This window comes from Hippopotamus amphibius, chromosome 4 (genome assembly GCF_030028045.1).
Source record: "Hippopotamus amphibius kiboko isolate mHipAmp2 chromosome 4, mHipAmp2.hap2, whole genome shotgun sequence".
NCBI lineage: Eukaryota > Metazoa > Chordata > Mammalia > Artiodactyla > Hippopotamidae > Hippopotamus > Hippopotamus amphibius.
Window position 1 is genome coordinate 19181744 of NC_080189.1, and position 23650 is coordinate 19205393.

The window sequence follows — 23650 nt, forward strand, 5'->3', positions numbered from 1 at the left end:
ATGGTCTGAGAAATACTGCATCTCCTGGAGGCCTCTGCTGTCAGTCACATACACAGTCTGTCATTCACCATCCTGTCCTCATCTGGGGAAACTGAAAGCTGAGGAGCCAACCACATTGTCAACTAAATCCCTTAAAAGGAACTTGTGCTGTTGGTTATTTTCCAGGTGAGAAGGAATAGGACCCAGGTCAGGTAAGTTTGGATTGGACTGGAAATCAACAAATCAGTGTGACTCTAGGCATATTCGATAGAATTCCCAAAGAGGTGTGTCTGCAGGGTGCCCAGAGAATGAGGACTGAAAAGTGGGAGAGAGGAAAATGAACACAGATGTTACTTACTTTCCTGTGTTGACTTGTTTGTAAGTAATTTTGGGAAATCTCCAGAACTTCATGTGTCAGCATAAAAGGTGGGATTAAATTTCCTTTTACATTTAGTACCCTTCCTAATATATACCTGCATGCCTTACATGTGACAGACTCTCAATAAAATCTTGAATGAATTGCATGAATGAGTGAGTGAGTGCGTGAGAATGTTCCTAGGCCACATTAGAGAAAAAAGTTTATTTTCAGGTGTGTTTTCTTGTGTCCTGGTTTTCAATGCCTTTCTTCTCTTCTTTCCCTCTATTATGAAAATTTCACACTAAGACATGCTTGATTCCACCTTAAAGTGTTCTTTTCTCAGGGGTAGTTTGTTATCTTTTTTTAAAATTTAATTAATTGATTTATTTATTGACTGTGTAGGGTCTTCATTGCTGCGTGCAGGCTTTCTCTAGTTGTAGCGAGCGGGGGCTACTCTGCGTTGCAGGGCTTGGGCTTCTCATTGCTGTGGCTTCTCTTGTTGTGGAGCAGAGGCTCTAGGTGCACGGGCTTCAATAGTTGTGGCACGTGGGCTCAATAGTTGTGGCTTGCGGGCTCTAGAGCGCAGGCTCAGTAGTTGTGGCATATGGGCTTAGTTGCTCTACTGCATGTGGGATCTTCCTGGCCCAGGGCTCGAACCTGTGTCCCCTGCATTGGCAGACAGATTCTTAACCACTGTGCCACTAGGGAAGCCCTAGTCTGTTATCTTGATACAAGTGAAACCTTAACCAAAAGACTCTCTGATTCTATGGTGGGAAGGAGTTCTGAGCATCAGACTCTCCCCAGACCCCTGCAATGTCACCACAAAAGAGAAAATCCACTCTTAATCAAGTCCTGAGGATCCACAAAATGAGCATAATAAAATGATAACCCATCATCTTTTGTTTCTACTTTCCTTCCAAAATACCCTCCAGGTATTGTGCCTGGTGGGATGTTTTTCAGAGGACACAGCCCCTGTGCCCTGGGCAGGAATGTGGCTGCTTTGTGGGTGACTCCAGCACATGCCAGGGACAGAAAACAATGCATGTATCCAATTGAAACCACGGGGGGAAATTCTGGTGGTCAGGACATAATTACCCAGCAATCTGAGCATTCATCTTCCTGGTCCTATCTCTCCAACCAATCCATAATCAAAGCACAGCATTATGGCTGTGCCAAGACAGATTCCAGACTAAATACTTTAATTTTAGAAGATGATATTGTTGGCCAGACCTCCAAGTGATATAGATGAGAAAGGTGTCTGATGAAGCAGAAGGTTTGGGGGCTGGGGAAATAGTAAGAGATTTGTGCTTGTTGCTTGATTCTAAAGTATGCAGAAGAGGAATACTTCAAGCATTATTTCAAGGATTAAAAAGAGAAAAGGACAACTAGAGCAGTCTTTCCTCAAGCCTCCTCTGGGACTTCCTTTTCTTCCTCTTTCCCTCTCTCCTGTCCACCCTCACTTCTCTGCTTTCTTCCTCCCTTCCTTCCTCCTTTTCTTCCTCCCTCCCTCCCTCCTTCCTTCCTCCCTCCCTCTTCCCCTCCTTCCTTCGCTTCTTTCTCCTTTATTTTATTGGTACTTGTACACCAGGAATTATGTTAAGGCTACAGAGATAAATAGGATATGGCTTCTGCACTAAGTATATCCAATAATCACCCCCACTCTTTCCTCTTCCACTGACCTTACCTGAACATTCACCTCCGTTTACCTTTCTCAATTTTTCCTATACTTTATATAACAACCTGTATTAGTTATGGATCTCTAGAGGGAAAGAACCAGTAGGAGATATATACATGTACATGTACATGCATACATATGTATCTATACAGTTGACCCTTGAACAAGGCAGGGGTTAGGGACGCTGACCCTCTGTGCAGTCGAAAATCCATGTAGAACTTAGCCCTCCATTCATGAATTTCCTCTGTATCTATGGTTCTGCACCTGTGGATCCAACCAACCTTGGTTTTTTGTAGTACTGTAGTCTTTACTGTTGAAAAATATCCATGTCCTAGTAGACCTGCAGAGTTTACACCTGTGATGTTCAAAGGTATATCTATATCTACATGTAGATTTCTTTCTGAGAGATAGAGAGAGATTTTTAGGAATTGTCTCATGATTATGAGGGCTGGTAAGTCCAAAATCTCTGGCCGGCTGGAGATCAGAGAAGAGCTGTTGTTGCAGTTCAAGTCCAAAGGCAGTCTGGAGGTAGAAATCCCTCTTCCTGGAGGGAGGTCAATCATTTTTCTCTTAAGTTAAGCCTTTAACTGATTAGATGAAGCCTACCCACACTATGAAAGGTAACCTGTTTTACTCAAAGTCCACTGATTTAAATGTTAATCACATCTAAAAAAAGAAAACAGTCCTTCACAGTGACATTTAGACTGGTATTTGACCAAATATCTAGGTATTATGACCTATGCTACTTAACATATAAAATTAACCATCACACAGTCCCTCCCACCACTGTTGCCAAGATCCTTCCTGGAGTCTTTCTTCTTGTGAGTCATCTCTGGACCTTATCTCACGTTGTTTTCCTATCAGACTTCCTCCATCTTCACAGGACACTGAGGCAACAATGATAATGGCTAACATCTACTGAGCTCTTACTATTTGCCAGACACTGTGACAACTGTGTGTCCTCAGGCATGAGAGGCTGGTTGTACCGATTCTGTTGAACCCCAGGGAACAGCACAGGAAGTGACAGTGGGCCCAGCAGAGGATGCCAGCAAGCATCCCTCCATGGGATGCTCTCACCACAACACATGTTCCTCTGGAGCACAGAGGGGCAGGGAAGTGCTAACCAGCCAGGCCCAGCAAAGGGCTCCCTGAACCCTGAGGCCAGACCACAGCAAAACCCACTGCAATGGGCTATTCTACAGCCACCTGCAGTCACTCAGTAGGAGAATGTTTAAAGACATGCGCAAATGTTCACGAGACACTAAATTAAAACACCAGTGCCTAGCAGCTTATCAATATGAGCTCATTAAGTGTATATTACATATATTATACATATCTAACATATAAACGTGTGTGTATATATGTATATATATACACAGAAGGAAGATTAAAAAGATAGGCTCAAAAATGAAACATGATTATGAGGGATTTTTATTCTATTCTTTATGCTTTCCGGCATTTTCTAAATTTTTCACAAATAATTTTGCAGAAATGTACAAAGTACCATACTTTTTCAATGAAACATGTAAACATGTTTTGTAACTGAACATTTAAATATACTTTGTAGATGTGTACAAAATATATGCTTTTGTGATTTAAAAATGGCCAATATGACCTAAATGTCCATCAACAGATGAATGGATTAAAAAAAAAAAAAAAGATGTGGTACATACAATGGAATATTACTCAGCTGTAAAAAGCAATGAAACTGGGACATTTGTAGAGACATGGATGGACATAGAGACTGTTATACAGAGTGAAGTGAGTCAGAAAGAGAAAAACAAATATCGTATATTAACACATATATGCGGAATATAGAAAAATGGTACAAATCGACCGGTTTGCAAGGCAGAAAGTGAGACACAGATGTAGAGAACAAACATATCGACACCAAGCGGGGGAAGCATGGAGGGTTGTGGGGGAAAGAATTGGGAGATTGGGATACCAAATTGTACACTCTAAATATATGTAGTTTATTGTATGTTAACTGTATCTCAATAAACGTTCTTAAAAAAAAATGGCCAGTATGAAAACACAAATATTTAACTCTTTCTTGGCAATTTAATCCTACACCAATCTATTTTAAAACATTAAATCCTACAACTACTAGGCTATAGACAGATCCATATTGAGATTATTGGTTACAGACGGGATGTCAGTCCTTAAAGAGATAAGGTGCCTTGCCCAGGAGGGAGCGTCAGCTCTCCCAAGAGGAACCTAATCCAACAAAGGTGTTTGGCTTAATGACAAGAATTTTCATTGCAAAAATATTTTCCATTCTTTAATCAGAGCCTAATCCAAAAGAAACTTCAGATGCCCGTCATGGTACTTTCCATTTTAAATCTCTACCTCCCTCTCATTTCAGTCTCAATAGCATTCCTGTGCTTTGCAAATGGTAATGAAAAAGCTGGGAACTGTAAAAATCTTTGTCAAATTGTCACCGATTTTATTAATCCCTCAAATTGTAATAGTGTGACTGAATTTTTAATCCACATTCCAGGACTAATGCAACAAATAAGAAATGTCTACTTTGTGAAGACAAAAACTTACTCCAATTAACTTTCATGAATCCAAACATTTTGGGAAATCTTGGTGTGAAATTACTTTCACAGCCTATGGAGAGCTCTATAAATGACAATAATAGATAATCATACCATGTATTTATACATTATCCCATTTATCCTCAAAACATCCCCCCAAATTTGTATTACTTCCATGGCATGAAGAAGGCTCTGGGCTGTAAAGTTATTTGCCAAGAACATGGAGCTGGCAAATAAGAAACCAGACTTCTGGCTCCAAGTGAAGTGTTCCTTCCACCTCACATCTACTTCATGTCTCTGAAAGTGGCTTGAGTTTTTGCAAACAGCTATGAGTTATTCAGACCAAAGTCCTGAGACTCAAGGGGATCCTCAATCAATGGCTAAGTCAATGGGGAAATCTTGATTGGGCACTGTTCCTGGAACGGTCCATGTATGTACACTCTGAGGAGACTATTAGATGAATAGTGGTCCCAGCTGCCATCAAACAGGGTATTGGTAGTTTTTGGTGAAAAAACGAGGTGTTACTTTAATGTAACAAGACTGATGGTGGGTGGGTGTGTGTGTGTGTGTGTGTGTGTGTGTGTTAGATCTGCTCTGAAGGTCTCCATTAGTATCCATCTCCCTGAAGGTACTAGGTGTGCAAATATCTCTTCAAGACCCTGCTTTCATGAAACTATTATATATAGGATGGATAAACAACAAGGCCCTACTGTATAGCACAGGGAACTATATTCAATATCCTGTGATAAAACAGAATGGAAAAGAAGATGAAAAAGAAGAGATATATGTAGAATTGAGTCACTTTGCTGTACAGCATAAATTAATATAACATTGTAAATCAACTATACTTTAATAACATTTCAAAAAAGACCCTGCTTTCAATTACTTTGGGTTTATACCCAGAAGTGAAATTGCTGGATCATATGATAATTCTGTATTTAAATTTCTGAAAGCCACCATACTGTTTTCCATAGCTGCTGTACCATTTTACATTCCTAACAGTGCACAGTAGTTCTGGTTTCTCCACATCCTTGCCAACACCTGTTATTTTCTGAGTTTTGTTTTGTTTTGTTTTTGTTTTTTATAATAGCCATCCTAAAGGGTGTGAGGTAGTATGTCTTTATAGTTTGCATTTGTGTTTCCCTAATAATTACTGATGTTGAGCATCTTTCATGTGCTTATTGGCCATTTGCATATCTTCTCTGGAGCGATGTTTTTTCAAGTCCTTTGTTCATTTTTGAATCAAGTGTTTTGTTGTTGTTGTTGTTGAGTTTTATGAGTTCTCCATATATTCTGGATATTAATCCCTTGTCAGATATATGATTTGCACGTATTTTCTTCCATCCTGTGGGTTGTCTTTTTACTCTGTTGATGGTGTCTTTTGTGACATCCATTTAAAAAATTTTCATAAAGCCCAGTCTATCTATTTTTTCTGTTCTTGCTTGTGCCTTTGGTGTCATATCCAAGAAATCTGCCAAATCCAGTGTCCTGAAGTTTTGCCCTGTGTTTACTTCTAAGAGGTTTATAGTTTTAGGTCTTACATTTAGGTTTTTAATCCATTTGGGGTTAATTTTTATCTATGTTGTTAGTAAAGGTTGGCCACAGATACTCTTTGAAACTGCAAACATTTTTCTGCTATTCCTTTCTACAAACTCCAACAACTACATTAAGTGCAGGAGGACCCCTCCGCTCCCAAAAAAAACCCTGCATTTTTTTCATATTTTGACTGGTAGAAATAATCACATCTTTCTCATATTCTCTACTTCAAATGTCACAATTTCAATAATATTGTATTTACAAAAGCTTTCCTAATAAATACAACTGCTTCCTAAGAAATGTTGACAGTAGAAGCAGCTGTTAACTGAGTGAAATTTTTGAGCCATGCTATCGTCTTCTCCTAAACTGGTTCCTCTGGGATGGTCCTCCCTTGCCATTACAGAAATGTGCTGTGATTCGTCTGTGCCCATGGAGGGTCCAATTTAGTCTCTCCCATAGGAAATGCCCTCTTGAGAGGGACACGGATCAGGGCTGCATGTGTCCCACCACATGGTAGGTGCTCATTTCTTGCAGAATGAAGGGTGGATATTTTCCCTGTCTGGTCTTGACGGGTTGGCTGTTATGTTCTTCTTTTTGGCTGCCCTTTCATTGTTTATATTTACAGCGATGAATTGCTTCATAATTCAAAACAGTCTTGAGTACATTTGCATCCAATCTCTTACAATCATCCCTAAAAAGTCTTTATTTTCTTTGTTGGTTGGCTGGTTTAAAGATTTGTCAAGTCCAAATCGGATAGGGAGACAATTGTAACACATTTAATTTCCGCAAATCATTGATTTGTGTCTGTATTGGGTTATAGAAAACGATATTCACACCCATTCATTTGTTTCCACTCCCCAAACACAATAAAAATAATAGCTCTCACATTTTACAAGTTTTCTATGTTCCAGGAAAAAATGTTGCATGCTCGACATACATGTTAGTTCATTTAGTACTCAGCGTAACTCTGTGAGTGGATGTTATCAGCCGCAATTTATAGACAAATAAATCTATTTATAATTAAATCTAAAGTTCAGTGACGCATTCCTCAATAATTAAAAGCATAATGTTACTTTCATAATTGCTTGAAAATGTTCCCATGGCAATTATCATATGCTGCAGTGCTGTTTTGTGGTTTGGAGGTTGTGAGTTTGAATCTTAGCCCTGCAACTTGCTTTGCTGGGACTTTGGACGAATTGCTTACATTCTCCTAGGACTGTTTCCTAGGATGCAGGGCAGAGCAGAGGGGACCAGGTGCTCCCACTGGCAAGGACTGCAGGCATAAGGGAGGCACCATAATGGAGTGTCTAGTTCTAGGTCAGCTCCTCCCCTCTCTCGTCAGCACTCTGGGAAGGACAACTTCACGAACTCGCCAAAGTCTCAACACCCCTAAGAAACCTCTTCTTGGGAATTAGGGTTTGGTTAGCACTCCCTAGAGCAGCCTGAGTCATAAGAGAACATGAGCTTCCCATGCTCCCTGAATTACTGCCAGAATGGGTCTCCAGGGCCCACCTCAAGCAAAATGCATTGAGGAGGAGGTTCTACATTTCCTCAGTGTTAATTTGCAACAGGTTTAGCACCTCCACCTGCTTATTAGCAAAGGGACCTCTTTGCTAGGTAGTTTCCCCTGTATTTTGGGTGTATCCCAGGTCCCTGGAGCCCTGGGCAGCATTCAAAGTATTACCATACAGTATTTACTAAGGTGACCCAGGAATATTTAGCCATTATTTTTTTTTTTAATTGTTGAATGGGTTTGCAGAAAGACTTAGCAAAGGGCTCTCTGAAGTTTGCAATATTCCATTACAAAGGTCTCTGCAGGAACATTACTCCTGTAGGTTCTTGGTTGTAAATATTTAAAAGTATGAGCACACAGCATGCCAAATTTGTCTATCAGCTCTGCAACTAAAACTACCTATTATTTTCCGTGTAGTACTACACATTTCCTAATTTATACATGCCCCAAATCGAGCTGTTCCTGCCTTATACAGTGGTTTAGCTTCTCCCTGGGGTGGCCTCAAGTGAGTCAGCTGCCAAGAAGACTGATGTTTTTATTTGCAGTTTGTTCTCAGTCCTTGACCTCAGAGTAACTGCTTTCATGAGAGGTTAGGACTCTGCTGGGGTGGGGGTGATAGTGGTGAGGGGGTAGCTTCTTCTGGAAGAAGAACATCAAAGGCACCTTCCAACCTGCTCCTTGAGGCCTGTGAAGAGTAAGGGTCTCCTCTCTCAGAAAGCCTTTCTCCTCATCTTGGCAACACCAGAGACCATGTGTACACAAGCATTAACACATTGGTGGTGGGGGGGGGTGCGGTGTAATAGGCAGAAGGGAATCAATTCTATCCTTGCCTGAGGACTTGAGAATTTTCTGGCAATTTCTTACCTACAGTAGTCCTTATGCCTACTTTCTAGCTTCTGGTGTAGAATGAAGCAGAGAAAAAAGAACTAGCTGATTGCTGTTTAAAAGTGAGGAAAAGGAAAACTAAAAATAGAGTTACCATATGACCCAGCAATCCCACTGCTGGGCATATACCCAGAGAACACCATAATTCGAAAAGACACATGCACTCCAATGTTCATTGCAGCACTATTTACAATAGCCAGGACATGGAAGCAACCTAAATGTCCATCAACAGATGAATGGATTAAAAAAAAAAAAAAGGTGTGGTACATATATACAATGGAATATTACTCAGCTGTAAAAGGCAATGAAACTGGGACATTTGTAGAGACATGGATGGACATAGAGACTGTTATACAGAGTGAAGTGAGTCAGAAAGAGAAAAACAAATATCGTATATTAACACATATATGCGGAATATAGAAAAATGGTACAAATCGACCGGTTTGCAAGGCAGAAAGAGAGACACAGATGTAGAGAACAAACATATGGACACCAAGTGGGGAAAGCGGGGAGGGTTGGGGGGGAAAGAATTGGGAGATTGGGATACCAAATTGTACACTCTAAATATATGCAGTTTATTGTATGTTAACTGTATCTCAATAAAAGTTCTTAAAAAAAAATAAGTGAGGCAAAGGACCACATCAGTGGTTCTAAAATCTAAGCCTAAAGGGAATTCCCTGGCAGTCCAGTGGTTAGCACTCCACACTTCCACTGCAGACAGCATGGGTTCGAGCCCTGTCAGAGAGCTGAGATCTCACATCCCGCAATGTGGCAAAAAAAAAAAAAAAAAAAAAAAAAAAAAAAATTAAGCCTAAAAAGTCAATCTGAGGTGTTGATTAAAATGCAGATTCCTGGGCCCCATTTCCAGCAAATCTCGTTCATTAGTTCCAAGTCCTCTGCCCACACCTTCCAGATGAGTTACCAGGGTAACCCTGGTGATCACTTAGTCCACCCCAGCTGATACATCCCAAGGTTTTAAACTTCATTGATCCCCAGCTTGGGGCCAAATAGCCAATCTTCATCAAACCCTTAGCCAGTCACTGCTTCACTGCTATTTGGTGTAACTGGGCTTCTTGGTCAAATATCTGACCACACAGTCCTCCAGCAATTCAAATTCCTGTGTTCTAATTCCTCTGTTGTCAGGGACACCCTGATGCAAGGCAAAGAGAGACAAGAGCAGCTGCTTTCCAGCAGAGTGAAAAGGCTCTTTGGTCCATCTTTCTCCCACTGATGCTTGCTCCCCTGACCCATCCCCTCCTCTAACTGGCACACTGGTCATTTCTTACATTTTTTTAGTAAATGGAAGCACAGTCATATCAGGGTTAAGCAGCAGCTTTGAAAGGACCTGGTCCCACCTCCTTACTTTCCAGGTAAGGAAACTAAAGAAGAGAGAGGTTAAAGTGCTTGCCTGAGATCACACAGCCAGCAGGGGCAATGGTGGGATTCGAACCCAGGCAATGTGGCCCCAGCACTTTTGCTTTAACCTCCATACTCTACGACGCCATAGATTTAGTGAGGAAGCTGCGCTGAGTGGAAGACAGGCCGGCATAACTATGTTGGGAAGATGCACGTAGAGTTTAGGGGCAAGATTATCCTCACGCTAGTCTTGTAATTTTGTTCTTCTGGGTGTGAGGGCAGAAAAAGAAGCAAAGCCGCATACTGTCTTGACTATTCAGAAACACTTATCACATCAGAGAGGAGATTAAAACCCAAATTGTAGGGTTATTTGGCCTCTGTCACTTCATTCTTTCCTGTAACGCATAAGAAGAAGCAGGCAGCATGCACGGGTCAGGAAGCCCTGGTCGACTCCAGCAGCCTGGGGTTCTCCTCCAACTCCCAACTCTGCCTCTTCCTAACTCTATTAGTGCAGAACTTCCCTTCTCTTGGCACTATTCCTTCATCTGTAAATTGGGAAGAGGATGCTCAAGGTCATTGCTGAAGCTGCTTCCAGTTCTATGATTGGATATGTGTCCCACCAAAGAGCTGGCAGGGGTGTTTGCGTCGTCTCTGGGCAGCTGAGGTTGAGGGTAAATGTCTTATTAATCACTTGCATTTCTATTGACTGGTTTTGTGTCGATTCATGCCCTTAGGAACAGAGAGAACCTTCACAGCCCGCCTAACTCTCCTCAGTATTCTGCCAATGACAGGTATCGAATAATGCTGCTGAGTGGCTGTGCACAGGGCCAGAGCCAGCTGGGGATCCCCAGAGTCTTGATAGTAGCTAATAAACAACAGAAATTTATTTCTTGTAGTTCTTGAAAGTCCAAGATCAAGATGCCAGCAGATTCGGTGTCTGGTGCGAGTCTTCCTCATGGTTCATAGATGGACATTTATTTGCTGTGTTCTCTCTTGGTAGAAGCAGTAAGGATCTTTCTGGGGCCTCTTTCATTAGGGCACTAATCCCATTCATGAGGGCTCCACCCTCATGAACTTATCACCCCATAGGCCCTACCTCTAAATACCATCACATTGGGCATTAGAATTTAACATATGTAAGTCAAAGCCACAATGAGGTATCACCTCACACCGATCAGAATGGCCATCATCACAAAATCTGGAAACAACAAATGTTGGAGAGGGTGTGGAGAAGAGGGAACGCTCCTGCACTGTTGGTGGGAATGTAAGTTGGTATAGCCACTATGGAAAACAGTTTGGAGGTTTCTTCAAAAACTACAAATAGAACTACCATATGATCCAGTAATCCCACTTCTGGGCATACACCCAAAGAAAACCATACTCCCAAAAGAAACATGTACCATAATGTTTATTGCAGCACTATTTACAATAGCCAGGACATGGAAGCAACTTAAATGCCCATCAACAAATGAATGGATAAAGAAGATGTGGCATATATATACAATGGAATATTACTCAGCTATAAAAAGGAATGAGATGGAGCTATATGTTATGAGGTGGATAGACCTAGAGTCTGTCATACAGAGTGAAGTAAGTCCGAAAGAGAAAGACAAATATTGTATGCTAACTCACATATACAGAATCTAAAAATGGTACTGATGAACTCAGTGACAAGACAAGAACAAGGATGCAGATGCAGAGAATGGATGGAGAACTCGAGGTTTGGGGGGATGGGGGGTGAAGGGGAAGCTGAGACGAAGTGAGAGAGTAGCACAGACATATATATACTACCAACTGTAAAATAGATAGCCAGTGGGAAGTTGTTGTATAACAAAGGGAGTCCAACTCGAGGATGGATGATGCCTTAGAGGACTGGGACGGGGAGGGTGGGGGGGAGTTGAGGGAGGGAGGGAATACAGGGATATGTGTATAAATACAGATGATTGAACTTGGTGTACCTTAAAAAAATAATAAATAAATAAATAAATAAAATGAAAAAAAAGAATTTAACGTATGAATCTGGGGGGACAGAAACATTCAGTCTATAGCAAGAGTCATTTAGTTCAACAAACTGTGTCTCTTCTTTTAGACAGAACATACCCCTTTCTCACAAAAGTAACCAGTTGATGGCATCTAACTTATAAGAAGAGTAGACCAGAGTTCAGTGTAGTTATGTCTAACTTCAGGGCATTCTTGATCTCCAGAAAGTAGTAATTCCTTTTAACCTTTCTTTGTCTCTTTTCACACCACAAATCCCACCAACATACCTAAAACTCCAAATAATTCAGTCATACCCTTGGGGATGCATGTCACAGTACTTTCCTCTACTGAGAGAGTGACCGCAAAATCTCTTTCATTCCCTAATCCTTTCAGACTATGCAGTGGTGTCTGGTGGTAAATTATGTATATCTTCCACCAAAATAAGCCAACAAAAATGGAAAGAAATTGGCTCTTTTTTTTTTTTTTTTTTTTTTTTTTTGCTGTATGGATTCCAGAAAGTTCCATCACGTTGTCAAGTAGGCTTCCAAAATGGATAAGCAATGGTCAAAAATCTAGACGGCAACATTATGTAGAGGAACAAGCACTATCAAGAGACTAAAGCATTTTTCTCTTAATTTTACTTGTCAGCTGTGTGACCTTAGGAAAGCAAACAGCCTCTCTGAGCAGAGATCTTCATCTGTGGACTAGATGATCCCTTAGGTCTTCCCAGCTCACTGATCCTCTACCTTTATTTCCCTGCTTATTATAAATCTTACTTTTTCACATAGGATATCTTTGTTCTTCTGCTTTTCTGAAATTTCAAGACAGTAAAAGTTTTTTTGTGAAAAATATTGAATTTCACAAATTGCCATATACATTATTTCACTTAAAATGTCAGTTTTCCTACCCAGAACTGAAAATGTTCATTGCTGTAGTCGACCAGTCATTTGATATTATTTCTTTCTACTTGGCGTTAATGTGGAGGAGCTAACTTTAGCTCACGAGGAAGGAACGACTGTTTCCAAAACTCTGGGAGAAGAATGGAGGAAAGAAGATTTTGTGTTTGGCTTGCTTGTATTTTAGTTTTTCTTCCATGAGAACTCCTTCTATAGTAACTGCACCAGGACCCATCAGAGGGAAAAAGGTCCTCACACCCACATTCAGATGCACAAAGTGTCTCACTCCTCCTTCCACTCCAGATCCTCACCAAGGCATGTAAGTTATGTCCTACAAGAGAACTTTTCCTATGCGCCCACCCCCGGCTCAGACTCCCCCACTGAGCTGCAGTTGCCGCTCCACCCCAGCCTGGGGGTCTGGCCAGGGCATTTGCCTCATCAGGCAGAACCAGACGGATAACAAATGGTCCCAGTTAAGGTGCTGTCTGATCACATTAAGGTGTGAACCTCTCCGGCACTATTTTTATTTTGTCTCACCTAGAAGAGGAGAGTCTGAAGGAAGAGTGGGGAAGTGTAAACAGGCTGTGAGGTCGAAATGTTCAGAGAGCCCAGTGCCTCCCACAGAGGCAAGCGTGAAGGCTGCCCAGAAAAGGGTGCCATCATGAAAACAACCGCTAACTGGAAGCTGAAAAGCCCCATGAAATATGTATAGCATTTGAGTGCTTAACTTGGAAAGGGGGTGGGGGAGCCTCCAGAGTCCCGCCCATCCCTTACACCCCCTGTAGTGGTGCCAACTTTCTGGAGGAACATCATCAGTGGTCACTTTTGAGGGACTTGCCAGCTAGAATAGTCCCAGGAAGCCTTGACGCCTGCTGTGTGGCGGCCTTGATACCATTCCCTGATAGAAACAGCCAGAGGTGGGCAGGGGCTTCTGCTTCCTCCATAAAACTCTCTATAGCCCCCACTTCACAGTCTGTGCCTCAGCATCCTTCCATCCTCATCCCAGCAGCTCCATCCTCACACCCACACACCCCACCTCTGTCACATCAAGCCATTCACCACTGCCCACATCCTTTCACTTCTCCATCATTGGGACACCTTTCCTCTGGGTGAGCCTCTTCTCAGCTCAAATCATACCCGTTAAAGCATAACCTTTTCATAATGGTCTGAAGTCTACCTTTCTTGGTCTTAACTTTGTACTCACTCCTGAATATGATGTTTGCCAAAATCATTTCTTCACTTCTTCACTTCACTACTTGACTAACAACTCCTTAAGCTCAGGGACAAGGTTATATATATCTTTCAGACTCAGTGCTAAATACAGTACTTTAACACATGATGGTTACATTTATGTGTCAACATGGCTAGCTATGGTACACAGTTGTTTTGTCAAAACCAATCTAGATATTGCTGTAAAGATATTTTTAAGAGGTGATTAGCATCTAAATCAGTAAATTTAGAGTAGAACAGGTTACTCTCCATGTGTGGGTGGGCTTCAGCCAATCATTTGAAGGCCTTAAGAGAAAGGACTTAAGTCTCTGGAAGAGGAAGGAATTCAGCCTCCAAACTCGCTTCAGACTTGAGTTGCTACATCAAACTCTTGGAATTTTCAGGCTGCCAGCCTGTTCTGCAAATTTTGGACTTGCCAGCCCCCACAATCATGTAAGTTCATTCCTTAAAATAAAACTGCCTCTCTCTGTCTCCATTTCTCTGTCTCTGTCTGTCTCTGTCTGTCTGTCTCTCTCTGTCTGTCTCTCTCTCTATATATATATATATATACACACATACATGTACATATATACTATTGGTTCTATTCTGTGGGAAACCCTAACATAGTGCTTGTTTATTGGACCTCAGACTTTTTTTTTTTTTTTTTTTTTTTATTTTTTGGGGAGTACACCAAGTTCAATCATCTGTTTTTATACACATATCCCCATATTCCCTCCCTCCCTTGACTCCCCCCCACCCTCCCTCGAGTCCCCCCTACCCTCTCCGTCCCAGTCCTCTAAGGCATCTTCCATCCTCGAGTTGAACTCCCTTTGTTATACAACAACTTCCCACTGGCTATCTACTTTACAGTTGGTAGTATATATATGTCTATGCTACTCTCTCACTTCGTCTCAGCTTCCCCTTCATCCCCCGCCCCCCACCCAAACCTCGAGTTCTCCAGTCCATTCTCTGCACCTGCGTCCCTGTTCATGTCACTGAGTTCATCAGTACCATTTTTAGATTCCATATATGTGAGTTAGCATACAATATTTGTCTTTCTCTTTCTGACTTACTTCACTCTGTATGACAGACTGTAGGTCTATCCACCTCATTACATATAGCTCCATCTCATCCGGACCTCAGAATTAATAGCAAAGAAAGCAATATGGCAAATGGGGCTAAAGGCTGAATAGGACAGGGAAAACGGCTGAAAATATGGGGATAGGTAGACAGATTGAATGACTGGAAAAGAAACTACATGCCACTATTTTTAAAACAATGATTTCTACATTTATTATGCACCTGGGTACCATATGTGCATAGAAATATTTTAATGCAATTGGATATCCTTAAATTTTAGAGATTCCCATGTAAATATCAAACTTTAAGGTAGAATGGGATTAAGATATGGAAAAGGGGATTTAGGCCAACATAAAGCACGTATAACAAAGCATATTTATATTTGGTAGGGGATTTTCTGGAATCTTTAGAGTCTTTGGGGACAGGATTAAGTCCCTGGGATTCCTAAATCCTTAGGAGTCCTCAAGCTATTTTCAGTATTTTTAGAAGTCATATTGAAGTCCTGCCCCTGCCTGCTAAGCCTGCATAGGCTCATTAAAATGTCCAATTTTGTTTGCTTTTGGCTGGAATTCTCTTAAATCAATGTGGTAACATTGGTTATCCTTTTCTGCTCAATATCTCTATTTGTTAATTGTAAATATCTTTGATTAATTTTTTAAATGGAAACATAGCTCAACTAATTAATAAATATAAGATTTTGATAGCAAACTCTTTTGTGACAATGGATACCCAAGAGGTAAAGAAAAGGGGGAGATAATGAGAGGGGTTTCTGGTGATGGAAATGCAGGAGTCCTCAGACTGGATGATTGCTGAGTTCCTTCAAGGCCCCAGAGCTTGGTGAAGTCAGCCCAGTAGGTTATTAACCACTAGGCTTATGGTGGCCAAATGATAAGTGCATGCCCTCAAGTTCACAAGCAGGTGGCACAAGTGAGATGGCTTAGAGAAGCCGGCCCATCCAGCCAGTGGGTCCAGGTGAGAGGCAAAGTGCTAGAACAGCAAGTGCGGCAGTTCTGCTCCTTAAGACGTGCCTGTGGGATGCTGAAGCAACATCCCTCAACCGGGACTGCCTAAGTTTGAGTCCCAGCTCTGTCCCTCACTAGGTCTGTGATATCTTTGTGCCTCACCGTCCTCATTTGTACAATGACGATAATGTGTTCTAGAGTTGTTATAAGGATCAAATACTTTAACGTACTAAGCACCTGGAACAGTGCCAGGAAGAGAGGAATCCTCCAATAAAAGTGGATTCTTATCATATGCCAGGCATTGTACCAAACATTTTGCATACCCTTTCTCTCAAGGTAGGTACTGTTCTTATCTCCAATTTACAGATGAGAAAACTGATGCTTCGAGAGTTTAAGAAACCCAGCTTATTGGTGTCAGAAGCTGGACTCAAGCAGACCTTGATACTGCCAATTCCTCTTTGCCTGCCCCAGTGGGGTGAGGGGTGTACCTGTGGGGGACACCAGATTGCCTCACTCACTGTGTACCTCTGGGCAAGTCACCCAGCTTTCCCAAGCTTCCGTATTTTCATCTGTAAAACTAGAGGGTCATTTCCCAGTTTTGATAATTTATTATGGTTATGTATACCGTTATCATTGGGGAAAGCAGGGTGAAGCAACACAGCACTGTATGCACTAATTTTGCAACTTCTAAGATGAATTCAAAGTAGAAATTTTAAACACTACTGTAGGGATATGCTACTTAGAATTTTTCTTGATGTCAGGCACTGTGTTTTGCATACAAATGGTGCTCATAAATGCCTATTGATGTGATTTATTTGATTTCTAGAAAGTGAAATGTGACCAGTACTGAGCAGATTGCTCTGTGTGATACAAAATACAGAGGTCTCTCAGTGAAGTCTTGATTTAAGTAGCAAGAACAAGTAATTTACATGATGAAAACATCCCATTCTTTAAAAATAACACTTTTCATGCAATTAAACATTTTATATTTTAAAAATATCCATCACATCAACAAACTAAAAAAGAAAAAAATCACATGATCATATCAATAGAAGCAGAAAAAGAATTTGGCAAAACCCAGCACTCACTCATGACAAAAACTCTCAGTGTAGCACACAGATTATAGTCGATATTTTATAATAACTATAAGTGGAGTAAAATCTTTAAAAATTTTGAATCTCTGTGTTGTACACCTGCAACTCATATAATGTTGTAAATCAACTATATGTCAATGAAAAATAATCTCAAAACATCCTCCTTTAGCTATCTTGTTAAAGAGTATTTTAATTCTTGGGCTGTCTTATGTATTATAAATATTTTTCCAGTTAATTTATATTTGCATGTTTTTATATACAGTCTTTAAATATTTTTGTATACATTTCAAAAAAACCTCTCAGTGAACTGGGAATAGAAGGGAACTTTCGCAACTTGCTAAAAACACCTGAACGCTCTTATAGCTAACATTATACTTAATGGTGAGAAATTTGAAGCTTTCGCATTAAAATTAGGTATAAGGCAAAGATACCCTCTCTCACCAGCCCTTTTCAAATATCCTAAAAAATGAAGGAAATGGACTCCAGGTTCATGGATAGGAAGACTCAATGTTGTCAAGATGTCAGTTCCTCCCAACCTGATCTATAGATTCAGTGCAATCCCAATAAAAGTTCCAGCAACTATTTTATGGATATCAACAAACTAATTTTAAAGTTTACGTGGAGGGGCAAATTACCCAGAATGGTCAACACAATATTGAACAGAAGAACAAAGATGGCAGACTGATGCTACCTGACTTTAAGACACTTTAAAGCTACAGTAATCAACACAGTGTGGATTGGTAGAAGAACAGACAAATCAATCAATGGAATAGAAGAGATAGCCCAGAAATATATCCCTTTAAATACAGTCAACTGATCACTGACAAAGAAGCAAAGGCAATACAATGGGGCAAAGATAGTCTCTTTAACAAATGGCCCTGGAACAACTGGACATCTACATGCAAAAAAAAAAAAAAGGCATCTAGACATGTACTTTATATCACTTCACAAAAATTGATTCCAAATGGATCATAGACCTGGATTTAAAACACAAAACTATAAAATTTCTGGAAAATAACATGGAAGAAAACCTACATGATCTTGGGCATGGTGATATCTTTTCAGATACAACATCGAAGGCACAATTCATGAAAGAAATAACTGATAAGCTGGACTTCATTAAAATTTAAAAGTTCTGCTCTGTGGAATCCAATGTCAGGAGAATTAGAAGGCAAGCCACAGATTGGGAGAAAATACTTGCAAAGGACACAGCTGATAAAAGATTATTATTCAAAAATACAAAGAACTCTTAAAAAATCAACAATAAGGAAACAACTCAATTAAAAAAAGTGTCAGAGATATTAATGGAAGCTTAACAAAAGAAGACACATAGATGGAAAATAAGTATGTGAAAATATGCTCCACATCGTATATCATTAGGAAAATGCAAATTAAAATGAGATATGGCTACACACCTGTTAGATTGGCCCAAGTCCAGAACACTGATAATACCAAATGCTGGTGAGAATTTAGAGCAACAGGAACTCTCACACATTGCTGGTGGGAATGCACCAGTGGGGTACAGCCACTTTGCAAGATAATTTAGTGGTTTCTTACAAAACTAAATATACTCTTACCTTATGATCCAGTAATTGCACTCCTTGGTATTTACTTAAAATAGCTGAAAACTTACATCTACACGAAAACCTGTACGCAGATGTTTATAGCAGCTTTGGTCATAATTGCCAAAGCTTGGAAGAAACCAAGATGTCCTTTAGTAGGTGAATGGATAAGTAAACTGTGATACATCCAGGCAAAATTTCATATTATTTGTCACTAAAAAGAAATTAGCCATCAAACCATGAGAGGACATGAAGAAAACTTAAACGCATATTACTAAGTGAAAAAAGCCAGTCTGAAAAAGCTACATACAGTATGATTCCAACTCTATGAAATTCTGGAAAAGACAAAACAATGGAGATAGTAAAAAGATCAGTCGTTGCCAGGGGCAGGAGGGATCTGTAGGCAGAGCCCAGAGGATTTTTAGGGCAATGAAAATACTCTATGATATTATACTGATGGATGTATATCCTTATACATTTGTTCAAATCCATAGAATGCACAACACCAAGAATGAACCCTTAGGTAAACTATGAACTTTGGGTGATTATGATGTGTCAATGTGGGTTCATCCTTGGTAACAAATGTACCACTCCTGTGAGTGATGTTGATCATGGGGGAGGCTATCCATGTGTAGGGGCGGGGCTATACATATATGGAAAGGATCCGTGCCTTCCTCTCAACATCTTTGTGAGTCTAAAACTTTTCTAAAAAAATAGTCTAAAAAGAAAACCCGGAGGGCTGGATGTAGGGTTGTCTAAGGGCCCTTCCTGGGGCCTGTCTGCGACAGAACAAGCTTCTCCCATCAGATTCCCTCCCAGCAGATGCAGAGGTTCTGCGCACACCTGGCGCATTGCTGCTGGCTGCCAGTCCCATCTCCCTGTCTCATTCAGCTTAGACACTGCCTCACTGGTAAATACTAGCGTGCCCAACCTCCACCCTTGATGCAATCACTGCTGCCTTCAGGAGCAGCTGGAAATCCTTTCTGCCAGGTGTATTTTGTCTGCTCATGTTGGTCACTGTGGAGGTGCAAACAGAACTAAAAGGATCTCTGTGTTTCAGGGAGCTGTGAAAACCTGGGGCCAGGCAGGTGGGCTCTAAGCACCATTCCCAGGAATAGCAACAAAGGGATTCCTTTAAAAGCCTGGTGTTTTCCTTTTGATTGAATGCTCTCTTAGCGACCAGACATTTTGCTCTGGACAGAGAGATCTGTGTGCCTTTCTTTGTTATACAACAGTCAAAGCAGAGCCAGGACACCTCAGTCAACCTCTCTGTGCCTCAGTTTACCCATCTGTTATAAATCACCTCTACTTGGCGGGAAGCATGTCAGTTGTACAGTGGGGAGGGAGACGGTGGGAGGGAATTAAAATAGAAATGAAGAGCTTCTTTTTTCTTATTTCAATCCATGGCCAGAATGTAAACAGCAGCCCTTTTCTAAAACTCAGCTGACAGAGCAGTACCAGTGAGCCAATGCTGGCAGGGCCCGGGACCGGGCTGACCAGAAATGACTGACATAGTTCTATCTTGGTCTCTTCACAAATGGTACTCACTGGGGGTTGCTCCTCAAGGGCAGGCCTCCTGGGCCGTGCTGGGCGTCAGATGGAAATGATTTGGGCACATCCGGTAGGGCCTGAATTTGATCCTTTGGGTAAGAGCTGAAAAAGAAAAGAAAGAGAATAGGGAAGGCAAACCGATTCCCTTAAAACCTCTGCATACTGAAAGCTTGATATTTAATGCTTGCCCCTTAGAGCTGTATTCCTAACTCTGGGTTTGTAAGACACAACATGTTTTTTCCCCTAATCCTTTCCAAAAATGCATTCCATAAATTGTTAACATCCCTGCCAGTGGCCTCAGTAAACTCACATACCAGCTTTAAAGTCAACCCCTTTTAAACCAATGCATCAGTCCTTTGAGCTAAGGGGATATTATTTCCAGATTCCTATAGCTGCTAGCTTCTTTTTAAAGTTGCAAATGATCCTGTTTCTTTGTTGTTGTTGTTAATTTTTAAAGAGAAATAGATACAGTGGCAGCAATATATGTATACAGTAGCTGTGACATCCTCCACAGTCCTTTAGCACCCTCTGAGATACTCTGACACCACCCCCCCCCCCAACCCCACCACCACCTGACTCCTTGTTGCATGGCCTGTCTCCTAAGGGCTCAAAACCCTCCTTGTTCAGAATGACCAGAAGTTCCCATATATGGTATTACTGCGCCACTGCTATTATTAATTGTTTATGACAGAGAGGTAGTGAAGTGTGGTGGTTTGACACATGGGCTCCAGAGCCAAACTGCCTAGGTTTGAAGTCCAGCTCTACTACTTGTAGCTGTGTGACCTTGAACAACTTGCTTAACCACTCTGTGCCTGGGTTCCTTATCTATAAAATGAGAATGATAATAATACCTGCTTCATTCACTAATGTATACAAAGCAGTTAAGCAGGGCCTGTGCAGAATAAGTTCCACACAAGTGCTGGTTGCTATTACACAATTTTTCTAGGTAGTACTTTCAGCCATCAGGACTGCTCTAATGACTCAACCACCAACATGGAAGATGTCTAGAAAGATCTGGGGACCAGTTAAAATGTATGCAGAGAACACAGGGAAACAAGCCTCATGACTTACAGCCCCTCTGGGTCACAAAGGCTGCTGAAGGAGAGCATCCTAGACTTCATGGATCAGGGGTGGGCCTCATAGACTCACAGGCCCTTCCCCTCATCCTAGGGCCTCTTGTTGACAAGTTGAGAGCAAACCTGGTGCCAGCCCCACGGTCTCCAGGTTTTCTGTCCCCAGACCAAGTTTTTCCCACTGCCTGGAGCTGCTCTCAGAGAGTAAAGCTGTCATTCCCCTCCCAGGTTCTCATCTGCTCTGATCCCCTTTACATCTCTTTGCCAGACAGTGTTGCTCAAGTACAACCTTTTGTCACTGCACTGCAATGTCTAAGGATCTGCAGGGCTTCGCTCCTGTTTGTGATGTGGTGCTGATTTTCATGGAGACATAAAGAATTAGCTTCATTGCTTCTTAGTTTTTAAGAGATGTCTTATTCTCTCCAGTGCTTAATAATTTGCTTTCCCAAAGCGTAAGTGTTCAATAAATGCTTATTCTCAACAAATGGGACATTGGGGCCCTGAGGTATAGATATAGATACAGAGACAGAGACAGAGACAGAGACAGAGACAGAGACAGAGACAGAGATAGAGATAGAGATATGTATCCTCTGGCTCCCATACACAATCCCTGAGCAGAACAAGGTTCATAGAGTATGTGCCTTGCTCTAAAACAGGACTGCCAGATCCTCAAAGCCTGTCTGTGATGTTCTTCCAGCAGAAGCTACTTTTTGATGAACTCAAGGAGACTTTACCCATCATCTGAGCCAGTGCAATTCAAACTGTGCCAAGGTTCAGATGAGGTGCCCCATGGGCTAGTAGGAGGAAGAGGAGGAGTGAATGGGAAGGGTTCTGGGGCCCTTCCTCCACTTCCAATGGGGCAACTCTGCTTTTAAATTGTTCCAGTTTAGAAAGAAAGAAAGCATGATCTAGAGCACTGCCCAAGACAATTAAGTTTCCGAGATGAAGCAAGTGGCCTCAGGTCATTCAGCTAGTTTGTGGCAGAGCCTGGAGTAGAACCCAAACCTTGGGGTCCTTTGCATCTCTCCATGCTGTACCACCAACTGTCTCACGTGTAAGATATCTCAAGCATTCTGTAGAATGCTCAAATACTGCTTTTTAAAAACATTAAGAAAGAAAGCACCAAAATCGCCATAAAGCGCATGCAAGACTGTCCATTGCCAACAGCTCCATGAGACAAAGATATCCTCACACCCAGCATGAAAGTGTACGGTTCTCTCTCCTCCACCCCAACTGAGGACACACAAGGCCAATGTTTAGTGTGATCAGCTAGTCAGTAACTTTGTTTTCCAGATCTTTCTTTAACATAAGTCCCTCCTCTGCTTTAGCACCCTTATTCCCTCTATCAAAGCATAGGGGAATTTGCCACCAATAATTTTACCTGTGGTTCTGTTTACTGACTACCTTTCACTTGTGAATGAGTGTCTTCAGTATACTCTGTTCCTTAGTGGTATTTGCTTTAAAAATTTTATCTCTAATGATTTCATAAAGATTTTTGGTACTTTATTAAAGGAATTTCAGGCATCTGTGGTGGAAAAAAGGAAAGACACTTCTTCTTAGTGATTGGGAAGATCTTGTGATCATATTAGGTATTCATTCAAGGTACCCTTAAGGTGACTTAGAAAAGCAATGATATTTTGATCTTTCAAAAGCAGATCCAACCTAGTCCTCTGGATCTGAGTAGAACTTGAAACATCCCTGGTTGATTTTTTTAACCACAGGCTACCTCAAAAGCCCTCACATGCATATTTGCCAGAATTCTGCCTGGTGGGGAGAGAGACATAGGTAGCTGGGGTGCCCTCTTCCCCCACCCCTTCTCCTATTCCACCAAAAAATCCCTTCCTCTGCCTCTGCCAACTCCCCTGTGGTTTCAAGTGTTCCAGGAAATGAGGAGTCATTCTTTATTTCTTGCTTCATAAGGGGAGGGCCCCACGTGACTCCCTGTGGACGGGGGCGGTGGGGTGGGGAGGCGGAGTGGCTTATCGGGAGCCGGCAGAGGCCCCGGCTCGGGCCTCCCCGGGGGAGGATGGGCTCTGTCCTTTGCCCCTCAGCGTCGCCAGGCTGAAGACTGCCTCCACTTGGCACAGCCCCACAGCCATGCCCTCTTTCCCCTCGCCCGCCCCACACATCCCGCCTTTTCTGAGCTCTCCCCTCCATCTGCCCCAGGGCTCCTGCTTGCATTCCTTCTATCTTCTGGCATTTTTTTTTTTCATGTTGTTTTACTTTGTATTTAATAATAGCTCCACATTTTTTTCTTTATCTGAAATCGAGAATCACGCCTGTATCGGGTTCACTTTGGGAATAAAATTTATGGCAACGCTTGCCATTGGATTAATTGCTTTTCATTAGCTTCATACTTCTTAATGATTACAAATTGTTTGCCTGTACAAGAAACAGTTCC